This window comes from Heptranchias perlo, chromosome 22, assembly GCF_035084215.1.
Source record: "Heptranchias perlo isolate sHepPer1 chromosome 22, sHepPer1.hap1, whole genome shotgun sequence".
Lineage (NCBI taxonomy): Eukaryota > Metazoa > Chordata > Chondrichthyes > Hexanchiformes > Hexanchidae > Heptranchias > Heptranchias perlo.
In genome coordinates, this window is record NC_090346.1 from 23,214,561 (window position 1) to 23,232,305 (window position 17,745).

A 17,745-nucleotide genomic window follows, 5' to 3' on the forward strand; every position below is an offset into this window, starting at 1 on the left:
TGGCCCTCATTGGTTATGCGGTTTCCTCATAGGTTCACAGCTGCTGGGAGGGAGGGAAATTCAGTGCTGCAGCAAACACTTTGACCACATGGAGTTCAGAGATCATTTCTGAGTAGGCTTGCTTATTTTTCGTTTCTGAATGATTGTAGTGGAAAGGTAAACTTTTGTCTTATGAACGAAATCGGCTACTAAAACGCTCATCCATGCCTTTGTTACCTCTAGACTCGACTACTCCAATGCTCTCCTGGCCGGCCTTCCACCTTGCAACCTCCGTAAACTTGAACTCATCCAAAACTCTGCTGCACGTATCCTAACTCACACCAAGTCCCCTTCAGCCATCACTCCCGTGCTCTCTGACCTACACTGGCACCCGGACCGGCAACGCCTCAATTTTAAAATTCTCATCCTCGTTTTCAAATTCCTCCATGGCCTCACACTTCCCTATCTCTGTAACCTCCTCCAGCCTTACAACCCTTTAAGGTCTCTCTTCCAATGCTGGCCTCCTTCAATTTCCATCACTCCACCATTGGCGGCTGTGCCTTCAGCTGCCTATGCCCTAAACTCTGGAATTCCCTCCCTAAACCTCTCTGCCTCTCTCTCCTCCTTAAAACCTACCTCTTTGACCAAGCTTTTGGTCACGTCTCCTAATGGGCGTCATTTTAGCACCCGCTATCGGGTACGTTCCTGACGGGGGGGCTCCGAAAATCGGAGAATCCCGGAGCTGGACCGGAGCCCGCCTCGAACCCACGCACTTCCGGGTTCCCCGCTGACACGCCGGCGTGCGCGCGCAGCTCCCGCTTGTGGGAATCCCGCAGGCAATTAAAGCCAGCGGGATGCCACTTGAAAGTATTTATTTAAGTATTTCAGGTCATTAACTGACCTGATTAAGGGATTATATGAGGAGGGGTGGGATTTTAGAGCAAACTGGGACTGTTTCCCACACTGGGGGAAACACTCCCAGGTCGAATGGACGTGTTGCAGCTGTCAGCCTGTGGCAGCTGCAAAGGTCCATTTGACAGGTTGGGGGGGGGGGGGGGAGAGACCCCCACCCATTGCAGGAGGCCACTCTGTCACTTGGGACAAAGTTTGGCCTACACCACCCTCCTCTTGACAGTCAAAGTCACCAACCTGCACACTTACCCCGGGGTCCGGAGATATGTACCTACCTTGCGGACCCCCTCAGATGTACATCTTGCGGATGGGGGCCGCTGTAGCTGCAGTCATGACCTCCTCGGAGGGCGAACAGCATCACCAGCCTCGCCATCCACCTCTGACACGTGGAGCTCCACAACACAGTGCTGTGACACATCCACCTGTACAGCAGGAGGGAGGGCTACCGCAGAGAGAGATGCGTCGCAGGGGGCACTACCCTCGCCACAGGTTCCACAGACCGAGGCTCAGCCTCCTGGACCTCTCTGAGCAGCAGTGCACACGGAGGCTCAGAGTCACGTGACATGTAGTCGTGGACATCTGCAGCCTCTTTCATGCCGAGCTGTTCCCGGTTGGCCCGAGCACCATCTTCTTACCTGTCACTGTCAAAGTCACCACTGCCCTCAACAACTTCTCCTCCGCATCCTTCCAGGGTGCAACCGGGGACATCGCCAATGTCTCTCAGTCGTCTGCGCAAAAGAGCCCTGCAAATACACCTACACCCACTCTGCAGTGACACAATGGGTGGCATCAGTTGTGGGTCTTCATTGTGATCCTCAGGAGAGGGCATTATTGCACAAACCAGACAGGATTCGCGAAGACATGGCAGTAGTGGTGCCAATATAATATGTAATGTGAGTTGGTCAGAAATTCAATATAAGTAACACCCATGACAAACCCTCAAACACCCTTGTGCATCCCCTTCATGCTCACGACACGTTTGCCTTACGCTGCCTACTGCACATATGTGATGCATGCCCTGTGGCTGCAGCACAGGTGGTGGCAGGTTGAGTGAGGCTGGCCATGAAAGAGATGCACGAGAGGGTGAGTATGAGATAGAGCCATGAGATTGTATGAGGATTGGGTTGAGTGGTAGTGGTGGGATGAGTACTGGCGAGGTGGGTAGGTGCAGGTAAGATGAGGATGAGGTTTCAGTGGGTATGAGGGGTGATGTGACAGAGTAGCGTTGGCAGTGCAGAAGGAGACGTGGGGTGGGGGCAGTGATGTGGCAGACGGAGTGTAGGGGAAAGACTACGTGTGCCCACTTTGGCTGACCTACTGATGTCATTGGAGCGCCTCCTGCACTGTATGCAGGTGGGCGATATGTTGGTTGCGCTGGTGACCTCCTCTGCCACCTCGAGCCAGGCCTTCCTGGTGGCAGAGGCAGGCTGCTTCCTCCCGCACGCCGGGAGGAAGATCTCTGTCCTCCCCCTCCTCCTCACCCCATGTATTGATACCTGGAGTGAGGCATCATTAAACTGGGAGCAGCCTTCCCCCTGGGCTGCTCCCTGCTGTAATTTTTGCTATTTGTTGCAGCATCTGTCAGTGGAGGACTGCCCCTTTAAATAGAGCGCCTCCAGCTGACAGATCTTACTGCGCATGCGCAGCCCACCCGACGCGCAGATCAGCAGTGGGGAGCCCGGAGGAGAAGGTAAGTGGATCCAATTCGTGGATTGTCTGCTACGATCGCGCGGGAAGCTGACTAATTTCACCGGGCGCGTTACCCACGCGCCCGATAGCGCCCCCGCCGAGAACCCGCAGCCCTGCTAACATCGGGCCCAATATCTCCTTATATGGCTCAGTGTCAAATTTTGTTCGATAAGGCTCCTGTGAAGCACCTTGGGATGTTTTACTACATTAAAGGTGCTAAATAAGTGCAAGTTTTTGTTGCTGTTGTTGAAATAAGCTCAAGTCTTTGAGTACAGGACATTTTGAGGAGGGAGAGCAGGCAGATGTGATGTCACTTTGTTTGGTGTGCCAACTTTTATTGATAGTTAGATCTTCAGATATGAATATGAGCTATTGATAAAGCTCTGGGCTATAAGTTGGGTCCCTCTTTCTCTGGTGGCTGGGGTCCCGTTTCACATCCTCTCCTTCCTGAGCACCCTCTTAATGATATGGGGAGGGAAAGTCTTCCCTCCCCATCACCATTGCATTCAGCTTCCAAAAGCGGCAAGCTTGTCTTCATCGTGATGTTAGGTAGAACGCAGCATGTTACAATGATTCTTAAGACTCTGGCTACACTGTATTGCAGCGGTCTACCAAATTTATCCAGGCACCTAAAACAAGACTTCAGAATGCCTATAGCTTGCTCAATCACACTTATTATATGTGGATAGGCCTCATTGTACATGTTGTCCCCCTCTGTTAATGGAGTAATAAGGCATTCACATGCAGGGTAATGTTGCAACTCTTTCACACGCACACAGAATTTCTTCTTTAAACCCTAGAATTCCATGGTCCTTGCCTACCTGGCTGTTAGGTGAGTTAACTTACTATCACATTCCGGATGTTATAGTTCACGGAAGTAACATGAAAACTACAAATCCCAATTTATATCTCTCCTACATGGGCCTTATTTCCATATGGTCGGTGAGCTATCCGCGTATTTCGAAAATCCAGTGGCTCCAGCGCAAAGCCCAGGCGGCACAGGTACGTTAAAGGGGTGGTGGGGGGGGGGGGTGGCGGGAGGGCTATTCCAGGGGAGGGCTGCGGAGGGTCGGGCCTCACATTATAATCAATACCTGATGTTGAGCAGCCTGCATCTGCTCCTTTAAAGCTTACTGGTTAGGCCACTCAACGCAAATACCAATGGGCAGAGCTTGCGTGGTACAGGATTTGCCAATTGGTACCTGAAAATTGCATTGGGGTCCATTGATGTCACAGAGCCGTGATTTGCAATGGCCTGTTTTCAGCAGGCAGCAGAGCCACCCATTTCAAGGACTGCACCAAGATAGTCCCGGCAGGAATGGGAAGGTAAGTTCTGCCCTCCAGTTTCCGTTGTGTTACCACCCCGTTCCCGTCCAAAAATGGGGATGAAAATCTGTCCCATAGGGTTTATGAACAGTGGATGGAAATAGAGGTAACAGAAGAAAGAACTTGCATTTATTAAGTGCCTTTCAGGATGATCCAAAGCATTTTTGATGTGTAGTCACTGTTGTAATGTAGGAAAAAACAGCAAGGTCCCAGAAACAACAATGAGATAAATGACCAGATAATCTGTTTTAGTGATGTTGGTTGAGGGACAAATGTTGGCCAGAACATTGAGAGAACTTCCTTACTCTTCTTCGAATAGTGCTAAGGGGTCTTTTACATCCACCTGAGAGGACAGGTGGGGCATCCGTTTAACACCTTATCTGAAGGACAGCACCTCTGACAGTGCATCACTTCCTCAGTCTAGATTATGTGCTCAAGTCTCTGGAGAGGGGTTTGAATCGACAACATTCTGACTCAGAGGCGAGAGTGATACCACTGGGCCAAGGCTGACACCTGCCCCAGCTTAAATTTCCATTTCAAGCCTCAGACTCCAGACAGAAGCTGTGTGTGGAGCAAATAATTTCATGCATTCTGAATATTAAATAACCAATTTATGGCTGTTTATTTTTTTTTAAAGTTGTATAATCTTCAATGTTTCTTACACCATAAATATTATTTCTGGCTGCATCCTCTGATCTTAGTGAAGAAGAATAGCAGTTGAAAATAGTGTGAAGAAATGATCTGAATAATTTGATTGGCCAATTTTGTGGTATTCGTTGATGCGTAAACAGCAGTATTGAAAAAAAAAATTATTTGAAAAATAATCTTAGGGCCCGGGGAGGCTTGGGAGAGATTAAGGAGGTGGAGCAAAGCAACCACACCCGAGAGCTCAGGGAAAGCCTGACAGAATGAATCTAAAAAGGCACCGTACCCTGGGAGTGCGTGTTCAACGGCACAGAGTTACGAGGTGTTTGGAAGCAGGTCTGCACAATACCTCATGCAGGAAGAGATAGCCTTACGTGTCTTACCTGCTTAACAAAAACGGGCAGGAAAAGATCTTTGGTTTGTTAGAATGATACATATCTACTCCTGGGGCAGTGTCCAAGCTAGGGTCAGGTGTAAGGTCACCTGACATTTGCACTCAAGAGAAAAAAACATTCGAAATGCACAATGATCAATAAGAAAAATACATTCATCCAATCGAGCTCAGCCTTCTATACTAGCCCCTCCATCACAGCATCGGACTGCACCAATGAATAAATTCAGAGCTTTTGCCTCCACTATACCCTTCCTGGGATTAATCAATCTACACGAAGAGGTTATTCCTGACATAAGTCCTGAACTCACCTTTTACTAGTTTCTACCTATACCCACTTATCTGACAGTTGTGGTTTAGGAACATAGGAACAGGAGTAGGCCATTCAGCCCCTCGAGTCTGTTCCGCCATTCAATTACATCACGGCTGATCTGTATCTTAACTTCATCAACCCGCCTTGGTTCCATATTCCTTAGTACTCTTGCCGAACAAAATCTATCAATCTTAGTTTTGAAATTTTCAATTGATCTAGACTCAACAGCTTTTTGGGGAGAGAGTACTAGGTTTCAACTACCCTTTGTGTTTTTTTAAAATTTGTTCATGGGATGTGGGCGTCGCTGGCGAGTCCAGCATTTATTGCCCATCCCTAATTGCCCTTGAGAAGGTGGTGATGAGCCGCCTTCTTGAACCGCTGCAGTCCGTGTGATGAGGGTTCTCCCACAGTGTTATTAGGAAGGGAGTTCCAGGATTTTGACCCAGTCACAATGAAGGAACGGTGATATATTTCCAAGTTGGGATGGTGTGTGACTTGGAGGGGAACGGCAGGTGGTGTTGTTCCCATGTGCCTGCTGCCCTTGTCCTTCTAGGTGGTAGAGGTCACGGGTTTGGGAGGTGCTGTCGAAGAAGCCTTGGTGAGTTGCTACAGTGCATCTTGTGGATGGTACACACTGCAGCCATGATGCACCGGTGGTGAAGAGAGTGAATGTTTAGGGTGGTGGATGGGGTGCCAATCAAGCGGGCTGCTTTGTCCTGGATGGTGTCAAGCTTCTTGACTGTTGTTGGAGCTGCACTCATCCAGGCAAGTGGAGAGTATTCCATCACACTCCTAACTTGTGCCTTGTAGATTGTGGAAAGGCTTTGGGGAGTCAGGAGGTGAGTCACTCGCCGCTGAATACCCAGCCTCTGACCTGCTCTTGTAGCCACAGTATTTATATGGCTGGTCCAGTTAAGTTTCTGGTCAATGGTAACCCCTAGGATGTTGAAGGTGGGGGATTCAGAGCTGGTAATGCCGTTGAATGTCAAGGGGAGGTGGTTAGACTCTCTCTTGTTGGAGATGGTCATTGCCTGGCACTTGTCTGGCGCAAATGTTACTTGCCACTTATCAGCCCAAGCCTGAATGTTATCCAGGTCTTGCTGCATGCGGGAACGGACTGCTTCATTATTTGAGGGGTTGCGAATGGAACTGAACACTCTGCAATCATCAGCAAACATCCCCGTTTCTGACCTTATGATGGAGGGAAGGTCATTGATGAAGCAGCTGAAGATGGTTGGGCCTAGGACACTGCCCTGAGGAACTCCTGTAGCAATGTCCTGGGGCTGAGATGATTGGCCTCCAACAACCACTGCCATCTTCCTTTGTGCTAGGTATGACTCCAGCCACTGGAGAGTTTTCCCCCTGATTCCCATTGACTTCAATTTTACTGGGGCTCCTTGGTGCCACATTCGGTCAAATACTGCCTTGATGTCAAGGGCAGTCACTCTCACCTCACCTCTGGAATTCAGCTCTTTTGTCCATGTTTGGACCAAGGCTGTAATGAGGTCTGGAGCCAAGCGGTCCTGGTGGAACCCAAACTGAGCATCGGTGAACAGGTTATTGGTGACAGGACATACCTGGGCAATTTTCCACATTGTCGTGTAGATGCCAGTGTTATAGCTGTACTGGAACAGTTTGGCTAGAGGCACAGCTAGTTCTGGAGCACAAGTCTTCAGCACTACAGCCGGGATGTTGTCGGGGCCCATAGCCTTTGCTGTATCCAATGCACTCAGCCGTTTCTTGATATCACGTGGAGTGAATAGAACTGGCTGAAGACTGGCTTCAGTGATGGTGGGGATATCTGGAGGGATATTGTGTAAAGAAGTCCTTCCTGACATCACCCTTGAACTACCATCTCTAATGCGCCCCATCAGAGGAAATAGTTTCTCTCTATCTCCCCAATCAACTCCTTTAATCATTTTAAATAACTTAATTAGATCACTCCTTAATCTTCTACACTCAAGGGAATACAAGTCTAGTCTATGCAACCTGTCCTCGTAATTTAACCCTTTTAGCCCTGGTATTTTTCTGGTGAATTTGTGCTGCCCCCTCACCAAGGCCAATATATCCCTCCTGAGGTGCTGTTTCCAGAACTGAACACAATTCTCTTGATGGGGTCTAACCGGAACAAAACTGTAACATAACTTTGTATTGCAGCTCCCATGAGATAAAGGCCAACATTCCATTAGCCTTTTTAATTATTTTTTGTACCTGTCCACTAACTTTTAGTGATTTCTGTACTTGGCCCCCTAAATCTTTCTGCACCTTACAGTTCCTAGCTTCTCACCATTTAGAAAATACTCTGATCTATCTTTCTTAGGTCCAACTTGAACTTGAAATAGTGCTCTGAATTAACTTTTTCCATTCTATTTAGTATTTTAAGTATCCAGGAAATTAACTGACGGATTGCTTGGTGACAAACCTTTTTAGGATCTGATCTATCACAAATGAATCATCACTCTGAATGGTCCAATCAATCCGCCCCAATTTACGGATGTAAATTTGGTGGATCCAATCCAAAGTTACTCAGAGTTCCGTTATGCCGGGTCTTGGCCAGTGCCCTCTCCCCCAAATTAACATTTAAACAACACTCTTGTCCGTTTGGCCGCACAAATGACGGCAGAAAATGGGGCAGGTCAAGAAGTTGGAGAGACAGCATAAGGGAACACCGGCCAATTTTCTGATCAGGTGGAACCAATCAGAAAAAATAAACAAACATCTAATTTATATTTTAACATGTCTTATCACCAGGCAGCCTGCCAGTCAACTTTCTATATACTTCTACTCTAGCAACCTGCCTGATGTTAGGTTCTGCAAAAAAACAAACTGTAATTAGAATGCAAATTTTGGGGAAAAAACGTGGCCAACAGATCAGTTACTATCTTGTACCTCTCTGCCTGAGGAAACTCTCACATGTGTCAAACAGCACCGAGACCCAGCCCACATCCACCTTGCCCACCTCGGTAGCACGGACCCCAGTTCCGTAAAAACGATCATGGATTTTCGATCCCAGAGATAGAGAAATAGATATAAATAGATACTTGATAGTAACAAATCATGTGGTTCAAATCACTCATGCAGTTTATCAATATCATCTCAACCCAAGGATGTGTTATGTCCTTGGATCAAACTCCATGTGGAGTTCATGGGGGTGATAATGTTTATTTTTAGGCAGTTTTTGTTTTGCCAAAAGCAAGTCATGAGACTTGAGAATTGGCAGAGTGATGAACAATAGGCTCCTGGTATCATTCTATGCAATTTGAACTACATGATATAAGCTTTTATTTCACTGCTTGTTGCAAGAGAATAGTACATATTATTGTATAACAATTTATTTTCTTTTTTCACCTTTCTATAAGGGTAGATACTCGTCTTGAACTCCCCGATATTCATTTCCAATGACTTCAATAGAACTGACTATCGAGGGGCATATACCAGGTGGCCGATGCGACACGCCCGTTCAGCACCCTGCTCAAGACAGAATTCCAGCCCGTAATCTTTTATCTCAAATTTTAAAAAAGATAAAGCCCAACAGTTACCACGTTGCAGAATAATTTTCCCCTGGTAGCACCATGAAAATACTTCATATTGGAGTATAATGGAGAGACGTAAGTTCACTATGAATTCTCAAACTCACCTGTGCCATTCAGAAGGTGCCAAACTTGGCCAGGTGTCTGTCTCCCCAAAGCTGAAGAAAAATTTGGATAGGCTACCTCACCAAACCATTATCACCCAACCTCCTGGCGGCTATCCAAGGGCTAAGGCAGAATTGGCAAGTGGTTTTAGACCAGGGAGTCCACCCCTTTGACCACAGGAGGTGACTGCCTTCATAAAAGGGAAAATACATTTAAAAATGTCCCCCTCCCAAAAGATGAAAATTTAACCTGAATTATTTGGTCAAGCTGAAACACAGTCAGTTACAAACGAGAAAGATACTCTGTATCCTAGCTTTCTTATTTCTTTGTTTATATGTTGTGGCTGACCTAGTTCTTCCGTTTGATGTCGGAGCTCCTCTTCCAGCACATCTACTCGGACTTTTAGAACGTAGTGATCGGTAGACACTTGTGACAGTTGATGCAGTACAGTTAAGGTAGGACCTAGTTGTGCTCCAGGCTTAAGTAAAGGGAGGAAAAGTGGATTATTCCTCAGATATCCTAGAAACTGTTATCAGTTATTACATTACATAGAATATACAGCACAGAAACAGGCCATTCGGCTCAACACGTCCATGCCGGTGTTTATGCTCCACACAGGCCTCCTCTCACCATTCTTTATCTAACACCATCAACATATCCTTCTATTCCTTTCTCCCTCTTGTGTTTATCTACCTTCCCCTTAAATGCATCTACGTTTCAACTACTCCTTGTGGTAGTGAGTTCCACATTCTAATCATTCTCTGGGTAAAAAAGTTTCTCCCGAGTTCCCTATTGGATTTATTAGTGACTATCTTATATTTATGGTCCCTATTTCTGGTCTCCCCCGCAAGTGGAAACATCTCTAAGTCTACCCAATCAAACCCTTTCATAATCTTAAAGGCCTCTATCATGTCACCCCTCAGTCTTCTCTTCTCTAGAGAAAAGAACCCCAGCCTGTTCAATCTTTCCTGATAGGTAAAACCTCTCAGTTCTGGTATCACACTAGTAAATCTTTTTTGCAACTCCTCCTGTGCCTCCATACCCTTTTTATAATATGGAGACCAGAACTGTTCATTGTTATCTTTTATATTATATATACCAATATTTTACCCTGCATGCAATCCCATTCTTTTCACATCAGTAAGTATAACTGAACCCATAATGACAATGACCTGTAGCAATTGAGCAGGAGATTAAATACTTTTCCTTCTGTATTTACAAGAATCACAAAATCACTTAAAAAAAATATAAATCTTATTTTAACTTCACAACTGAATTGTACAGGAGCTCCTTGTTGAGTTCAATGAAGTGCCTGAAATTCTCCCATACCCATGTTCCACAATCTTTGTCTAAATCACATCGGTTTTACAAAAAAAGTCATAATTCAAAGTTCATTGTTTTTCTTCTTTTAGAGAATACTTTTGACTCCATATTTGGACGTTCAACCCGCCTAACTAAACTAGTGTGCCTGTAGACTTTGTGGAGAAGTGGGTTAGATTCAAGCCTTTTGCAGACCTGGTTTAAATCCAACATGCAGAGGGGATGAAAGTCTCTTCTATCTGCTGGTGTTTAGAAATGGAAAAGCGTTCATTGGGGCTGGAGCATATTGCTGATGCAGAGTAAAGGAAGCTTTGCTCTGCATCTAACGAAGATTTTTCTGATCTGAGAGCATTTGACTTTGGGTAATTAAAATGGAAAGTTTTACATTCCCTAGCACTACTATCCTTCACTTTGTTGAATACAAAAAACAAAAGGCCTGATTTGAACTGTAAGTGTGGCATGCACGCACTAAAACAATCGACAGGCTTCCATGGTCACGTTGGCCGGCTAGAGGCACGGACCATTTTAACTCCCAGGCCTCAATTTAATTCTATTTCAAAGCCGGCAGGAATGACAAAATGGCCGGCATGCAGGAGCGGGAAATTGTGTGGCAGCAGGCCGCCCCCGGGACCCAAGGAGACGGTCCCTGGTAAGATGAGTGATGAGGGCGGGAGGGTCCGAGGCGATTGCAGTCGTGCTAAGGGGAAAGGAAACTCAGGGCTCAGGAGGGACAGAAATTATTTGTGGGGCTTGCTCCTCCTGGCCCACATGGAGACCTTCCAAAAAACAAGAAGATTAACTCATCCCTGGCCTCTTCTAGCCACGATTCTATCTGCCACCAGGTTCCCGCGGCTGGTCAGGCACTGAGCGACACTGCCGTGATCAGTAGCTAAGATTGTGAATGACATCATCACACCCTGCCATTTAGATATTGAGGCTTGCACCTGTAGCGTGCGGTCCCGATGCTGGCGGAAACATGGCAGTTAAAATGGCGGCTGGCACGTCACGCTGGGAATGCAGCGTTTAATACCCGACCGGCATTTTAACCATCCGTGGCCCCATTGCTGCCATGCGGGCAGGGTTAAAATCAGGCTTAAACAAACTGAACTACATAGGTAAGTTTATTTCATCATCCGAAACAAACCTGTACTAATAAGTTTAAATAGGTTGGTTCCATGCACACATCTGCAGTTATTGATTAGTTTAATCAGAAAGATCCAGTTCTCAATCTTTGCACTACAATACTTTTCTGACCAGCAAAGAGAATAACCCTTGCTAAAAAAAGACAATTCGTCTAATTTTTTTTTAACAAGAACTGTCACTAATTGTTGACAACTCGATGTTTTTCCGTTGATTTGTTTCTCTTCATCATCAAAGGAACCTAGAGTATTACTAAACCCAGCGGTTTCAAAAGACTAATTTAGCATCAATAGGTAGTCTTTAACCCAAGTATAGCATCAACTGTGCCATTTCATCTGTGTGCACTAATTCAACTCCTTCAAGCTCATCACAACAGGCTCAGTAACTCCTTCAAGCCAATGCTACCTCAATGAGGTCACTCAGCATTCAAAAAGCAAATAGAGCATTATTATATTAATGCTATTGAACTATAATAAACACTTAACACAATTTAAATAAAAGGGAAACACTGTCATTCTGCTCATCCTGTAGCCCAGCATTGTCCAAGTTTTTTGTCTTTGTGGGCAACTTAGATGCATACCATGGGCCACATATAAAGTTTAAATCAATGTTCTCATTAATGTGCATATATCTCAAGCTGTAAACCCCAGCACCTCTTAGGGGTGGTTTTAATTTTGGGTGATGGCATCTAAATCGATTTTGCCCATTTTATGCTAATTACATATCACTCCCTTGAAGTCAATGGAAATGAAAATGAGAAGAGGTGTACAACAGGCGGCTGGATCAATATCGCCTGTTTTACACCATCACCCACTTGGTGGTCTAATTTAGGATTTATCCACCAATGAGGCAGCAGCCCTTTCTAAACATCATGGGGCATGGTTTTAACTTGGAGCCGGGTACCCAGCGCGTCTGTAGATATTCACGTGGGGAACCCGGAGGCCAAATGAGTGCGTCGTAATCTGCGGTCACAACTTAATTGTAGGTAAGAATTTGTGCTTCCGGGTTTCCCCACGCGCCAAGCAGCCAGATTGAGAGGCTGGCTGCCTGTCGGAAGGGAAAGGTGCCGTAAATTGGAAAGGGGAAGGGAGGGAGAGAGAGACCGTGGGCCATGGAAGAAATCGGAGGGCTGGGGGACGTGGATGACATCGGGTGGGCCTCGGAGAAGATCGGGGGTCCAGCATCAGGATGGGAGGGGGGGGGATCGGCCGGCCAATCACAGGGGTCCGATTACACCAGATGAGCTTGTTGGGCCTGAATGAAGCACTCCTGCTCCTCCTGGCCCACAAGCAGTGTAATAAGGGCACTCACCTCATGGATCCAGCCCTCTTCGCCTGCTTTCACCTGACATGAATCAGAATTGAGGAAACCCAAACAGGTACGGTTAAATTTGTTTGACATTTCAAGTACACAAAAAATTAAGTGCCTCAACTATCGCAATGAGATACATTGCCTCTTTAAGTATCAGACTGCTAGCCTTAAGTGGGGACAGGACTTCTGTGTTTCTGTTGCACATGAGCATCCAAACACACCTGGGTTAAACCCGGAAATGGGCGTGTTGGAGCCGGGATGCGGTCCTGCTCCAAAAATTAACTATTTTTACTGCCCACCTGCCCTCAACCCACCCGTTCTTGGGGGTTAAAATTACCGCCTTGAAATTCAAACAGGATAAATCGGTGAGTGAGAAAAGTGGATTGACAGGACTCACAGGGCACAGGTGGCCCACAGGCTATAATAGGGCACACCTGCTGTAGCCCTATTCTCCATTCTTTCTCTTGCTCTACGTGACTTTTTTTTAAAAAACAATGTTATTTTCCTGACTGTTCTAATTTTTTCTAAAAATTAACTTTTAGACATTCCACCTACTTTGTTACTTCTTTCGCCCGATTCCCAAAACCATTTTGAGAGGCCGGAAGCAATTTAGGAAAATTGGACTTTCATTGGCTGAAAACTGACATTAGAATCTAACTTTTTCAGCCGATGGAAACTCAGAAGTTTGACATGCTTATGCTGAAGTCAATCTTTGATACGTTTTTTATATATTAAAATTGGAAATAGGTTGCCCATGGAACCTGACAATAGCCAATGAACAAACTTATCCACAGAACTTGAAAGTTTAAAAAGACATATGCAATTGTTTGTGAAGAAGAGCCTAGCAGGCCGGCACGAACTGGGCACAGGGAACAATCCTGAACGGGTAGGCGTAAGGCACACCCTGGGCGTCCCCAGGCAGCTCGCCAGGGAAGAGGCTTCGAATTTCGGGCCAGCAGCGGCCCTCAGGTGGGGGTGACCAGGAGAGGGAGGATGATCAGGATACAGGGCGACCGGGAAAGGGCTGGGGGTTCGAGGTGGGCTCGGGAAGGTATCGAAGTCACGATCAGAAGGGGGGAGGCGGAGAGCTTGGGTCAGCAGCAGCCCGTGTGGTTTTAATATAGAGCCTGGAGGAGCGCTGCTGATCCTCCCAGCTCTACATTTAGGTAAGTATATTTTTAAATCTTGCCTTTTTGATGGCGGCCTGCAGTGGTCCCTTTAAGGACCATCTGTTAGGCCGCATGTAGACTAGGTTTTTCAGAACGCAGCTGGCGCTGGCTGCCTCAGGGCAACTCAATATTGCAGAGGCAGCCTCAAACATTTACTTAGTGCCTTTCACGGACGTCACAAAGCGATTTAAAGCCAATGACGTACTTGTGAACTGTAGTCACTGTTGTGATGTAGGAAACGCAGCAGCAAATATTTACACAGCTAGGTCTGACAAACAGCAATGAAATAAATTACCACGTCACCGGTTTTAGGTATTGGTTGAGGGATTAACGTTAGCCAGGATACTAGGAGAACTCCCTTGCTCTTCTTTGAATAGTGCCTTGGAATCTTTTACTTCCACCCGAGAAGGTAGACGGGGTCTTGATTTAACAGGCTCCCTGTTAGCAATGGGAATCCTTCCTGGAGATGACCCTACATGGCCAATGATGCCGACTCAAGAAAATGGTTTAAAAGGATCAGATTCATGTTTTGATTTCCATCTGCTGTGCGTATTGTAAATTTTCAAGGTAGATTTCATGGTTAGAAGTATTTATAAAAGAAAGTTTGTCCGATTTTGGAAAGTGAGCATTTTATATGCAGTTGTTCTGGAGGAAAAGACCCAACTTGCATGAATTTGGTATTTTCTTGCAAGATCACATCAACTTTGTCATAATATCACAAATATAATCCCACAAAAACAAGTAAACAGGACTACAACTATACTAATATAGACTGGGACAGTAATAGTGTAAACGGCAAGAAGGGGAAGAATTTCTAAAATGTGTTCAGGAGAGCTTCCTTGATCAGTATGTTTCCGGCCCAATGAGGAAGGAGGCATTACTGGATCTTGTTCTGGGGAATGAGGTGGGTCAAGTGGAGCAAGTGTCAGTGGGGGAACATTTAGCAAACAGTGATCATAGTATCATAAGGTTTGGACTAGCTATAGAAAAGGACAGAGCAATCTAGAGTAAAAATACGTAATTGGAGGAAGGCCAATTCCGGTCGTTAGAGAACGGATCTGGCCCGAGTAAATTGGATTCAAAGATTGGCAGGCAAAACTGTAATTGAACAATTTATGGAGGAGATGGTTCAGGTACAGTCTAGATACATTCCCACGAGGGGGAAAGGTAGGACAATCAAAGCCAGATCTCACTGGATGAGCTAGAGATAGAGAGCAAGATGAAGCAGAAAGAAGGGGTGTATGAGAGATGTCAGGTTGTTAATACAAGAGAGAACCAGGCTGAAAATAGAAAGTTCAGAGGGGAAGTAAAAAAGGAAATAAGAGGGGCAAAGAGAGAGTATGAAAATAGGCTGGCAACTAACATAAAAGGGAATCCAAAAGTCTTCTACAGGCATATAAATAGTAAACGGGTAGTAAGAGGAGAGGTGGGGCGGATTAGGGACCAAAAAGGAGATATACGCATGGAGGCAGAGGGCATGGCTGAGTACTTTGCATCTGCCTTTACCAAGGAAGAAGATACGGCCAAAGCCACAGTAAAAGAGGAGGTAGTTGAGATACTGTATGGGATAAAAATTGAGGAGGTACTAGAAAGGCTGGCTATACTTAAAATAGATAAGTCACCAGGTCCAGATGGGATGCACCCTAAATCCTCCTTAGACATGGGGGTGGTGACAGAGGATTGGAGAATTGCAAATGTTACACCCTTGTTCAAAAAAGGATGTAAAGATAAACCCAGCAACTACAGGCCAGTCAGTTTAACCTCGGTGGTGGGGAAGCTTTTAGGAATAATAATCTGGGACAAAATTAATAGTCACTTGAACAAGTGTGGATTAATAAGGGAAAGCCAGCACGGATTTGTTAAAGGCAAATCGTGTTTACTAACTTGAATGAGTTTTTTGATGAGGTAACAGAGGGCAATGGAGTTGATGTTATGTATATGGACTTCCAAAAGGCATTTGATAAGGTGCCACATAATAGGCTTATCAATAAAATTAAAGCCCACGGAATAAAAAGGGCAGTGCCAGCATGGAAACAAAATTAGCGAAGTAATAGGAAACAGAGGGTAGTGGTGGACAGCTGTTTTTCAGACTGGAGGGAGGTATAGAGTGGTGTTCCCCAGGGATTGGGACCATTGCTTTTTTTGATACATATTAATGACTTGGACTTGGGTATACAGGGCACAATTTCAAAATCTGCAGATGACACAAAACTTGGAAGTGTAGTAAACAGTGAGGAGGATAGTGATAGACTTCAAGAGGACAGAGACAGGCTGGTGGAATGGGTGGACACATGGCAGATGAAATTTAACACTGAGAAGTGTGAGGTGATACATTTAGGTAGGAAGAACGAGGAGTGGCAATATAAACTAAAGGGTACAATTCTAAACAAAGAGATCTGGGGGTATATGTACACAGGTCATTGAAGGTGGTAGGACAGGTTGAGAAAGCGGTTAAGAAAGCATACAGGATCCTGAGCTTTATAAATAGAGGCATAGAGTACAAAAGCGAGGATGTTATGTTGAACCTTTATAAAACACTGGTTTGGCCACAATTGGAAGGGTGTGAAGGCCTTAGAGAGGGTGCAGAAAAGATTTACTAGAATGGTTCCAGGGATGAGGGACCCCAGTTACGTGGATAGACAGGAAAAGCTGGGATTGTTCTCCTTAGAGCAGAGAAGGTTGAGAGGAGATTTGATAGAGGTGTTCAAAATCATAAAGGGTCTAAACAAAGTAAATAAAGAAAAACTGTTCCCACTGGCGGAAGGGTCATGAACCAGAGGACCCAGGTTTAAGGTGATTGGCAAAAAAAAAAGTCGACATAAGGAAAAACTTTTTTTTAAACCCAGCAAGTGGTTAGAATCTGAAAGGGTGGTGGAAGCAGGGTCAATTGTGGCTTTCAAAAAGGAACTAGATAGCTACCTAAAGGAGAAAAATTTGCAGGACTATGGGAAAAGAGCAGGGGAGTGGGACTAGCTGGATTGCTTTTGCAGAGAGCCAGCACAGGCTCAATGGGCCGAATGATCTGCTGCAACAGCACCGGAATAGGGAGTGATGGACCTTAAAGGGGCAGAAAAGATAAAAGAAGAAAGTAGCTGCAGCCTTTGTAGGCCTCAGCGGAGACCGAGACCTATAAAGGCAACTGCTGGGGCCACGTTGGAGGCAGAGGAGTTCTCTACATTTACGGACATCGTGCCCATTACTCATGCTACACCGGGGCTACTGCCACCTTCCATCAGGCAGTCTTGAGGAGTGACAATAAGAGTGGACAGGAGGGAAATGGGATGGGAAGCCTGACCCCACCTCCGCTGCCCAGTCAGCAATTACATGTGGTGGGCATGAAAGAAGTAGCAGTCCTCACTGGAGGTGGGAGGACAGGGTTAATCCAAATTGGGATGCGGAGGTGGCAGCCAGATTCATCGCCCCATTTTCATCATTATTCTGCCTGATTTGGAGGTGGGACAGCAGAGGAAAATACAACCTCAGTTCTCTCAAATTCAAAATGGGTTTTCCTTAAGGCAGCTAGAAGTTTCCTTTATTTTCACAGTAGACCCTTTGTTGTTTTTCCTGTATATCCATGTATCAGACATTTCAGGTATATAAAATGGTGTACTGTACATTAGTTACTTTGGAGAATTAGAAAAGGAGTCGGAGTTCACGTTTATAAGGTAAAACAATATTTTATTTATTGCAAAAAATTTCACAAATCTTAACACTACAAAAATTAATGTAATAATTTGATAAAGCATAATTAGAAAACAAAAAAATTACATAAAATCTTTTCCAATAAAGCTAGCTGTACACACAGTTTACCAGCAATGGCATTGCATAATATTATAAAACTGCAATTTGACAATATAGATATGAAGGTTTTGAAATTGAATGGCTTTTATCTCAAGGGGGCTGGAATACAAAGAG